The 12091-nt window shown below is 45.6% G+C and overlaps 1 protein-coding gene across 1 annotated transcript in view; it reads right to left on the minus strand.

The window, feature by feature from the left end:
* Window positions 1–6118, minus strand: part of LOC126090056 (titin-like) — an 89102-nt gene extending 82984 nt beyond the window's left edge. Inside the window, exon 1 of the mRNA XM_049906957.1 lies at window positions 6002–6118. The gene's annotated coding sequence lies outside the window, so the exon portion shown is untranslated. The remainder of the gene's footprint in view (window positions 1–6001) is intronic.
* Window positions 6119–12091: the final 5973 nt, after the last annotated feature.

Genomic DNA, 12091 nt, shown 5'->3' on the forward strand with positions numbered 1-12091 from the left:
TTTATTCAACTCGAATATTTTAATATCTACAAATCATTTGTACAAACGTATTTAGCATTATTTCAGAGTCATGTGCAAAAGGTATTAGAAGCTTTCTTAACTGTTCTCTGTGTTTTGTACAGTTTCCTATATTATTTAAAGCTGCTATTCGTGCTTAAAGATGTTCTATAGGATAATCGTATTGCACTGTGTTACAAGAGAAGCCAAATCCAATTTATCTTCCGCCTCACGTTATTAACCTTCGTGAATGAGTTGCTCTGACCCACAATATCCTTTGGACTTACCAATGTTTAACTGTGGTTTCGTTGGTATCGACAGATCGCAGTAACAGTGGTTTTATAGGTATCTACACAACGTAGAAATGCTATGTATGTAGACAAAGTCATAATAATACGACAGGAATAGCAAAACTTCCGAATGGGAACCCGCACTACGCACTGATTTTGCGGGCATGTGTGTATCAAGGGGCCGCTAGAGGCTGGCAGATTACAAAACCATACGCACACATTCGCAGCATCTCATGTATGCTCGTTTCATAGGTCCTACGAAAGTGTACGGAGCGGTTACAACAATCCTTCTGAAATGAAAAGTAAAAGATACCTTTCACATACCTACAAAATACTTTTTTATTGCGTGCCCGTTTCAGTGAGTATAACAACGAACATCAAATAGCATTTATTTTATTATTGGTTGTCACAGATAGAAAATAATTACTTAAATTCTTAGTGACAAATATTCAATTAAGTCTGCTGCATTTTAACAGTAAGCGTTAACAGGCGAATACTCCATCATTTTAAAGACAAAAACGCAACAATCGACTGCATTGAAACCTGAATGCTTTTTTGAGAGATGTAGACGATATTGTTCTCTTCCTTCGGCCTCTTCACTGAGAATTCGAACAGCGTTTCAGAACACCTGAATACAACTTGTCCGAATGGGAAGAACGTTGATGGGACGCGTACGTTGGGGCATGCCGTTTATTGAAAGCCAATTCGCACTGATTTGTATCTTCATGTTGATCCTGTCACCATACGCTACAGCGCGAAGGGCTACATAGTAGCTTGGTTCATAGGGCCCACGTCATCTGGAACCCTAAAAGTTTATCTTCTGAGTTAGCCCACCTCGGCGTCAAGCTTCGCTAGAATACCTACAATGAAAGAGACGCGGGTTTCTCTGTCGACCAATCTTGAATCGATTGAGTGATGAAAATAACAAGATGGCACCTAAGTCTACGTAAGACTCATTGCCGAATGGATTAGTCGTATTCTGTGGAAATACAATGTGAAGTGTGTTTTTCGATCACCATCTAAGATTAGCGCCCTTTTGTGATCTGTAAACGATGATATTGGTTTGCCTACTGTATCCGATGCCGTTGTGGCATGCAATACAAGGAGTAGGCAAATGAAAACTGACAACTTAGTAGACAAATAAGTGAACTGTTCATTATTTCAAACGCAATCGCCATGTCTGTTAATACGCTTGTAGGATTATGAGACAAGCCTGTCAGAATGTTTGTGCTTGCCTACGGAATTATGATTGTACCCAAGGGTGCATCTCTTCGTCCGAAACTAATCTACGGCCGCGAATGTCTTTCTTCAGGGCTGCAAAAATATGGAAATCTCTTGGGGAAAGATCGGTACGTATGGAAGATGTGTAAGGGCCTGCCCTCATGTTGATTCCTTACGCATCTTCGAAGTGTAGCGATGAAAAGTGACAGACTTTTAGTCGGACCTGAAAAGGGAAAGATTAAGAGTTGAAATGCAGCCAAACAATCCATCCGTACGGGAAAACTAGCGTTAACTCCGCCTTGTGGTGACGTGTCCGCGTCACTCAAGGTTCACACAGCGCGCAGATAAGATAGGGAACGGTTACTAGGAAGAAGCCACCTCGAGAAACCTGCCGGCCAACGTCCATAGCGCGTACATCTAACGTTTCAATGGAACGAATCGAAATAGAAGAGTAATTTTTTTCTATCTCTGTAAACCAGCCTACCTGCCCCTGGTTGTTGTGAGTAGGTTCGGATTGAGCAACAGCTCAGCGATTAAATCAACAACTCAGTTTTCAGATTCTCCGAAGCATTCTTTACGTACAATAAATTTCAGTGTTGATTGGACTATGAATGATAATACCCAAAGAATAAAACATAGTTCCTCACATTTCTCGGGGAGAGCATGCACTGGAAATTTCCTCGTCTTGGAATTAGTATCACTTTATTTGTGTGTTTGGGTGCTCCTCATGTCGGCACAGCGTTACCCTGTTGTATCGGAAGCAATGGCATACATCCAACCGCCTGCAAATTGTGCCGATTTTATTCTCCATGTTCTAACTACACTTTCGATTTCCGAGGGGGCGACAAGGAACCAGACGAGTAATTGTCTAGACGAGTGTGGGAATACCAACTGAACGAAACAGACGATGTGAATAGGACACCATTGCATTATTTAACTTCGTCACTGAATGCCCCTTTAACGTTAGTGATAAAAAATGATCGAAACTTGCAGCAGATCATTTAACGTCAGAAAGTGGCCTATGATGGCCTACATGAACTTTCATTCTTTCCCTTGCAAATAATTACTTTTTGCAGGACGATAATATTAATATTTGACAAAACATTCTGTGTTTTTAGACATTGATTACAATCCAATAATAAATTCAACCGATTATAAAATCAGCATTGGTCTAATCTCCATTTACCATTTTTTTTTTTTTTTTTTTTTTTTTTGCGAGCAAAGACTTAAATGCCACACCTAAAGTGAGTATGTTGAACAGTCGTAGGAAAACGTAATGAAAATCCTAAGGAGTCAGAATTCAATTTGTTAATAATGTAAGAAGCGCTTCGTGGTTTAATATCCCTCTGTACGTTACGTTTCATCTGTCTCTGAGTTGTTATCCCTCTCGGTGATGTTATTATGATGTTATTATGGTTATTATGGGTGCAGCGACGTCTCGATCCCTGAGTCAACAGATGGGGACGTTTGCAAGACAACAACCATCTGCACGAACAGTTCGACGACGTTAGCAGGAGCATGGACTATCAGCTCGGAGACCATGGCTGCGGTTACCCTTGCGCTGCATCACATACGGGAGCGCCTGGGATGCTGTACTCACCGACGAACCTGGGTGCACGAATGGCAGAACGTCATTTTTTCGGATGAATCCAGGTTCTGTTTATAGCATCATGATGGTCGCATCCGTGTTTTTCGATATCGCGGTGAACGCACGTTGGAAGCGTGTATTCGTCAACGCCATACTGGCGTATCACCCGGCGTGATGGTATGGCGTGCCGTTGGTTACAAAAATGGTTCAAATGGCTCTGAGCACTATGGGACTTAACATCTGTGTTCATTAGTCCCCTAGAACTTAGAACTACTTAAACCTAACTAACCTAAGGACATCACACACATCCATGCCCGAGGCAAGATTCGAACCTGCGACCGTAGCAGTCGCGCGGTTCCGGACTGAGCGCCTTAACCGTGAGACCACCGCGGCCAGCCATTGGTTACACGTCTCGGTCACCTCTTGTTCGCACTGACGGCGCTTTGAACAGTGGACGTTACATTTCAGATGTGTTACGACCCGTGGCTCTACCCTTCATTCGATCCCTGCGAAACCCTACATTTCAGCACGACCGCATGTTGCAGGACCTGTACGGACCTTTCTGGATACAGAAAATGTTCGACTTTTGCTCTGGCCAGCACATTCTCCAGATCTCTCACCAATTGAAAGCGTCTGGTCAATGGTGGCCGAACAACTGGCTCGTCACAATACGCCAGTCACTTCTCTTGATGAACTGTGGTATCGTATTGAAGCTGCAAGGGCAGCTGTACCTGTACACGCCATCCAAGCTCTGTTTGACTCTGTGCCCAGGCGTATCAAGGCAGTTATTATGGCCAGAGGTGGTTGTTCTGGGTATTGATTTCTTAGGATCTAAGCACCCTAATTGCGTGGAAATGCAATCACACGTCAGTTGTAGTATAATATATTTGTCCAATGAATAGTCGTTTATCATCTGCATTTCTTCTTGGTGTAGCAATTTTAATGGCCAGTAGTGTAGTTAACACATTAGTTCCAGCTGCGTACCTCATCATAACTGTCCGGCAGGCGGCAGTATGTGCACCGCTGAAGTATGTTCCCAGCAAGACAATATACCCTGCTTGTAGCGCCCTTCTTTTCCGCATACAGTATTGCTTCCCTCACAGTGTACTGTGTCGAAAGCCAGATGTTTAAAGTGAACTTTCGATTGCCTTGTTGATGAAGTGAGTGGGTAGAACACGATGCTGGCATACAGCTTCTCCCGCCGTGCAATAGCAAGGGAAAGACAAAGCCTAAAATCTCCATCCGACGGACGGATCAGCATCAATAGAGTCACTCGCCATCGTTCCACGAGACGCTGCAGAGAGGTTTGGGAATTAATCCAAGACGGTAAGACGCAAGCTGGTCCTCAGACATTGTGCTCCACTACCTCTCTTCTCCATGCCAGACAAACCCTAGTGACAAAAACTGTTGCCACCATTATAGTTACTTCATGAATGAATCGAAGGAATATTAGTTGTTAGTATCCCGTTGACGATGAAGTCATTGAGGGCGGAGTGTAAGCAAGTAATTGACAAGGATGAGGAAGCAACTGGGTCGAGTCAATTTTCCGGAAGGAACCGTTTCAGCCTTAAACGATTTTGGGAAACTTCGGAAAACTTTAAATCTGGATGGCAGGACAGGGATTTTAACCTCACTGTTAGAAATGAGACAAATATCATAACCACTGTGCCACAAACTTCTTCTGGCTCAACGCTACCGCACCAAAAAGTGTTAATTACTTCGACCCCAGCAAAGTGCCAAAATGATTGGAAAGGACGAAATGCGTCAGGGGAAAAACATATAAATCAGTGATAATTCTACGACGTACTGCAAAGTACTTTTCTGTCTGCAGAAATGAGCCTGTCTGCATCTTTAGATGTGCATCTTGACTTTATTATTTTCCCTCTCCTTTATCCCGTCTGGTAATGGGTGTGCTTTGTCAGGATTTAGGAATTTTTGTATTATTATATGACTTGGTGGCCGGGTACTCTTCCTGACGCCCTAGTCTTTAAGGTACCGCCGAGCGGTTCTAGGCGCTACAGTCTGGAACCGCACGACCGCTACGGTCGCAGGTTCGAATCCTGCGTCGGGCATGGATGTGTGTGATGTCTTTAGGTTAGTTAGGTTGAAGTAGTTCTAAGTTCTAGGGGGCTGATGACCTTAGAAGTTAAGTCCCATAGTGCTCAGAGCCGTTTGAACTTTTTCTTTTTTTTTAATGGTACGCTAAAGGAGGGAAGTCGTGTAGCGCCATCTGTCTGTGAAACGTGTGAATTGCATTGTGTGTGCTATCGCATTTTAACTGCTTGCATATCGTATGTTCTGAGCTGGAATGTGAGGATTAGCCCAGAATTTACCTAGACGACCTTGAAAAACCACCTAAAACCCACAATCAGTCTAGTCGGTGCACCACACCCATGGTCGTTTATTCGCTGCGCGGATTGGATCAGTCTGGGCTCACCTCTGTAACTCACAACCCGGTGCGCTGAACGTTACGCTTTATGAACAGATGAGCGTGTGTCGAAAGAATGGAGATTATAAGCGCTGTCGCTGAATACTGGCTAGAGCGTACTGATCTATACATATTGCAACATACCAAGCCGCGCTTTCCGCTGTATGCGGAAGCACAGCTCAGGAACTACAGAAAGTGTTTTAATACGGTCTTCCCTAATAGACAGACCGATTCACGAGGAAGGTGTGTGCGTATCGATACATACTACAAAAACGTCGTCTGGCCATAGATATCCTCCCCATGTGAAGCCGCGATGGCTCGCTAGAACAGCTACAAAAATCTCCAAGCACTGTATCTCAGGTCCCTAAGATGAGAGTTTAGTCAGAGTACGGAGATAAATATACATATCAATTCTGTACCAGTTGGCTGAGCCAAGTCTAGATGGCAAAAAGTGATACATCAGTCACAAGTACTTACATATTACGGATCGCTGTGCAGTTGTCTTCTGGAAGTTTTTGCTGGTGTGGAGAAACTGATACGTCGTTCGTGAAGCCACAGAGGATGTCTGCGGACACCAGTAGTCTGTTCCGACGATCACAGCCTTATCACGGATACGGGTAACCACACGGTTAGAAGTGAGGACTCAGCAGGTATTTCTCGTGTTCGCTACCACTCCTGCCGCACGTCCGCGCGTCACCTACGCACCGAGCTATCTGTACGGGGCCGGCCAGGGATCAGACTGACACCCAGTCACCAGAAGATCAATGTCGGCGCCAACGCTTATCAGCATTGCCGGGGACGGGCGATGGCTTATCTGCTGCCAAGGCGTTCCCCGAGCTCGTTTCGTAACCAGCCGCTGATATAACGCCGCTGTGTCAAATTCTCGAAAGAAATCTGAAAACGCTTCCGTGTAGGAAGTGAGTCTACTCGTCTTGGAATATAAAAAAATCTGTGCAGTCGCGTCACTCGAAAGATGACTAACACCTGCGAACGACCGAGTTCTATAACGGACTACAATCGATTCATCGTAATCGCACAGCTTATGGAGGGCGTGGCACGGCTTTCGTGATAATGTAACTGAATACCCCTGGGGAACGTAAATTGAAACCGCTGATAGAAGTAGACAGCTTCATGGTGAAAAAGTGGAATTAAGTTTTTGAAATGAGCAGAAAAATCACACACAAACAAGCACTAAGTGCGAATGAGAAACGTGATATGCGACCAAAGGAAAGAAACGAAGATATAGCATTCTTGGCTGAAAGACATGAGTGGTAATCTCGGTTTCCCAGTTTTATTAGTGCATATTGGCATCTCTACGATGTGAAGTACTATTACCTAAATACATATACATGATTGCTCTGCAATTCACACGTTAAGTGTGTGGTAAAGGCCTCATAGAACTACACTACTGGCCATTAAAATTGCTACACCAAGAAGAATTGCAGATGATAAACGGGCATTCATTGGACAAATATATTCCACTAGAACTGACATGTGATTACATTTTCACGCAATTTGGGTGGATAGATCCTGAGAAATCAGTACCCAGAACAACCACCTCTGGCCGTAATAACTGCCTTGATACGCCTGGGCATTGAGTCAAACAGAGCTTGGATGGCGTGTACAGGTACAGCTGCCCATGCAGCTGCAACACGATACCACAGTTCATCAAGAGTAGTGACTAGCGTATTGTGACGAGCCAGTTGCTCAGCCACCATTGACCAGACGTTTTCAATTGGTGAGAGATCTGGAGAATGTGCTGGCCAGGGCAGCAGTCGAACATTTTCTGTATCCAGAAAGGCCCGTATAGGACCTGCAACATGGTCGTAACACATCTGAAATGTAACGTCCACTGTTTAAAGTTCCGTCAATGCGAACAAGAGGTGACCGACACGTGTAACCAGTGGCACGCCGGGTGATACGCCAGTATGGCGATGACGAATACACGCTTCCAATGTGCGTTCACCGCGATGGCGCCAAACACGGATGCGACCATCATGATGCTGTAATCAGAACCTGGATTCATCCGAAAAAATGACGTTTTGCCATTCGTGCACCCAGGTTCGTCGCTGAGTAACCCATCGCAGGCGCTCCTGTCTGTGATGCAGCGTCAAGGGTAACCGCAACCGTGGTCTACGAGCTGCTGCAAACGTCGGCGAACTGTTCCTGCAGATGGTTGTTGTCTTGCAAACGTCCCCATCTGTTGACTCTGGGATCGAGACGTGGCTGCACGATCCGTTACAGCTACGCGGATAAGATGCCTGTCATCTCGACTGTTAGTGATACGAGGCCGTTGGGAGCCAGCATGGCGTTCCGTATTACCCTCCTGAACCCCCCGATTCCATATTCTGCTAACAGTCATTGGATCTAGACCAACGCGAGCAGCAATGTCGCGATACGATAAACCGCAATTGCGATAGGGTACAATTCAATCTTTATCAAAGTCGGAAACGTGATGGTACGCATTTCTCCTCCTTACACGAGGCATCACAACAACGTTTCACCAGGCAACGCCGCTCAACTGCTGTTTGCGTATGAGAAATCGGTTGGAAACTTTCCTCATGTCAGCACGTTGTAGGTGTCGCCAGGGGGTCACACCTTGTGTGAATGCTCTGAAAAGTTAATCATTTGCATATCACAGCATCTGCTACCTGTCGCTTAAATTTTGCGTCTGTAGCGCGTCAACTTCGTGGTGTAGCAATTTTAATGGCCAGTAGTATATATAAACATAATTGCTCTGCAATTCACACTTAAGTCTGTGGTAAAGGCCTCATAGAACTACTTTAGACTATACCTCAACCGTTCCACTCTCGGAAGTAACACATGGTTTAAATGAAGACCTACATCTTTCCGTGCAAGCTCTAACTCCTCCTATTTCATTACGATGATCAGTTCTCCGTATGTAGATGGGATTCAATAGAATATTATCGTAATCGGAGAAGAAAGTTGGTGGTTCAAATTTCCTGTGATCATCTCGCCGCAAAGAAAAACGCCCTTGTTTCAATGTCTGCCATAGTAAGGGCTGGGATATGCATGAGTTGCTCTCAACCAGTTTGGTACTCTCAGACAGTACTCGCAGAATTTTTACACTAGGGCCGGATTTTCGCTGGTAGTTCTTTGAATGTACTTTCTGGAGGAGTCTGAGAGTCTTATTGCGAGAGCATTTACATATAGCAAGATGATTTCTGTTGTGATGATGATTTCTGTTGTAGACCTCGCAAATCTGAGATGTCCGGTAGGCGATGACGTCACGGCTGTTGAACGATTCGGGTCCTGCCCCTTGATCCATCTTTGGTCCATTGCATTAAAAATCAGCTTACTTCACGAATTTTCTCGTTTGTTGTGATACCTCACAAAGGTCAATGACCGACCACGATAAATCAAAATGCGTGTCTGTGAGAGCTGTGACATAGGTCTACGCGAGATTTTTCTGTCGTAGTTCTGTGCGTGAAGGAAGAGGTTGCAACAGGAAAGCGATGGGCATTTAATGTTTTGAATGCAAAGAAAAAGAGAGCGGATTAGGCGGCGGTATGATTTTGGAGCATGCAAGAATCTCACTGTACGGCTTGTGATGGAAAATCCATACGAATATGGAAATTTTAGGAAAATGACAACGATGGCGATAGAAGAAATAATCTTTATAAATGGACTCAAAACTGCCAATCCAGATATTATTACGCGTAAATCCGTTAATGTTAAGACAGAGAGCTTGTGACACTAATCTTTCTAGCATTAGCTACGTTTATTATCTTTAATATTTGGTAAATTACGATGAAGTAATATTACACCAATTTCATCTTGATACCAATAGACCTTCAAAAGCCAAATACAGCGGATATCTGATAAATGAAGCATTTCCGGACATGCATTTATTTGAAAATGTTTACTTATAATGAGTTACGGAACCCCTCGTAAATTCTTGAAGGTCTGTTCCTGAGCTCCCAATATGATAATACGATCAATAAATACCACATGATATAAAATTACAGATACAGCTCCATTACTTGAAATTAAAAGGCAATTTTCCAAGTTCAAACATAACTTCACTTGTTTCTCTGTGTTAATTAATCTATGATATAAAGCTTCTTTGCCCTGATTCCTTGAATTGTTGATATTCTGGCAAATTTCTTCTGTGGAGGTGTTAAAAGCTGCCGTTTCAGCCTACAAACTTTACTTCTTCTCACAGTCCTGTAGTCCAGTTACAGCACATTCCATAACGCTGACCTATGCTCAGACAAATTAATTAAATGCGCAACTTCGGCCTAAGTCCACTTCCTGGCAGCTTTCTTCTTTACTTTTTTTGCCGACACTACGCAGACATTCTCACTCACAGTGCGTATCCATAGCGTCCATAGCGACGGCAGTCTCAACTGTCCCCGACGATTCCGGTACACTTTTAGAAAGGTTCTTCATTCGTGTGGCTATATTGTCCGTAGTTGCTTTACAATTCCTGACGGTATTTTCGTTCTGTCGTTACAAGAAGAAAATGTGTGTTTTTTTCACCAGACGCGTTTCGCTTTATTGAGGTAAAGCATCATCAGTGATGGTGATTTCTGCTTGGTTTCTCGCCCAAGGGAAATTAACACCACTGATGATGCTTTACCTCAATAAAGCAGAATGCGCCTGATGAGAAACGCATGCATTTTCTTGTAGTTGTCACGGCAAATGAAAATAGCCTTAGGGATTTGGAGAGGTTTGTTGCAGTGCCAGTGTGGTGCAGTGGGTAATGGGCTAATCAGACATTCATATTTTCGTATTTTCGCTGCATCGAGTCTCTTCGGCAACAATTTTTTTCAGTTTTCGTTTGTTAATTCTATACAATATGTCTATGATGTTTTTATATGTTATTTGCTGCACAGCACTGTTTAAGTCTAGAACTTTCGAAATTGGCTAACTGCTGTTGATGTTCATTCAGGAGGTAAAAATGCAATTCCTTCGCTCAGAAACATGCCACGGCCACATTTATGGCTCAAAACACGCAGTTTCGTGGCTACTTTTATTTGATGTATGCAGGAGTACAGTAAAATATACACCAAATATGGTAGCGTACAAACTGTGAAATACGGCACGAACCTGGGACGCTATACGGCTTCTCGTCACTCTCACCTCTCCCGACAATGCCAGTATAGTTTTTCGTGCCTGAGAGCTTCAGCGATCAGCTCTCGAGAGATGGAAGTTGCCGCTCCCCGATAGGTCTAAACTCACAAAGCGCGACTGCCTGTCTTGCGCCACCCCCGTACACTGCTGGCGAGGACTCTCGGCGCTGTTTACACGACACGTTTTTCTCACAAAAGTTCACTGAGAGCGAAAAACTGTGACGTGTATGCCTACCTTAACCTGCTTATCATATCCGCGACAAGAGGACGGCCAAACGTAGTGTAGGCAGTCTTTTTAATACACTCCTGGAAATGGAAAAAAGAACACATTGACACCGGTGTGTCAGACCCACCTTGCTCCGGACACTGCGAGAGGGCTGTACAACCAATGATCACACGCACGGCACAGCGGACACACCAGGAACCGCGGTGTTGGCCGTCGAATGGCGCTAGCTGCGCAGCATTTGTGCACCGCCGCCGTCAGTGTCAGCCAGTTTGCCGTGGCATACGGAGCTCCATCGCAGTCTTTAACACTGGTAGCATGCCGCGACAGCGTGGACGTGAACCGTATGTGCAGTTGACGGACTTTGAGCGAGGGCGTATAGTGGGCATGTGGGAGGCCGGGTGGACGTACCGCCGAATTGCTCAACACGTGGGGCGTGAGGTCTCCACAGTACATCGATGTTGTCGCCAGTGGTCGGCGGAAGGTGCACGTGCCCGTCGACCTGGGACCGGACCGCAGCGACACACGGATGCACGCCAAGACCGTAGGATCCTACGCAGTGCCGTAGGGGACCGCACCGCCACTTCCCAGCAAATTAGGGACACTGTTGCTCCTGGGGCATCGGCGAGGACCATTCGCAACCGTCTCCATGAAGCTGGGCTACGGTCCCGCACACCGTTAGGCCGTCTTCCGCTCACGCCCCAACATCGTGCAGCCCGCCTCCAGTGGTGTCGCGACAGGCGTGAATGGAGGGACGAATGGAGACGTGTCGTCTTCAGCGATGAGAGTCGCTTCTGCCTTGGTGCCAATGATGGTCGTATGCGTGTTTGGCGCCGTGCAGGTGAGCGCCACAATCAGGACTGCATACGACCGAGGCACACAGGGCCAACACCCGGCATCATGGTGTGGGGAGCGATCTCCTACACTGGCCGTACACCACTGGTGATCGTCGAGGGGACACTGAATAGTGCACGGTACATCCAAACCGTCATCGAACCCATCGTTCTACCATTCCTAGACCGGCAAGGGAACTTGCTGTTCCAACAGGACAATGCACGTCCGCATGTATCCCGTGCCACCCAACGTGCTCTAGAAGGTGTAAGTCAACTACCCTGGCCAGCAAGATCTCCGGATCTGTCCCCCATTGAGCATGTTTGGGACTGGATGAAGCGTCGTCTCACGCGGTCTGCACGTCCAGCACGAACGCTGGTCCAACTGAGGCGCCAGGTGGAAATGGCATGGCAAGCC

The sequence above is a fragment of the Schistocerca cancellata genome, chromosome 1 (genome assembly GCF_023864275.1).
Source record: "Schistocerca cancellata isolate TAMUIC-IGC-003103 chromosome 1, iqSchCanc2.1, whole genome shotgun sequence".
Classification (NCBI taxonomy): domain Eukaryota; kingdom Metazoa; phylum Arthropoda; class Insecta; order Orthoptera; family Acrididae; genus Schistocerca; species Schistocerca cancellata.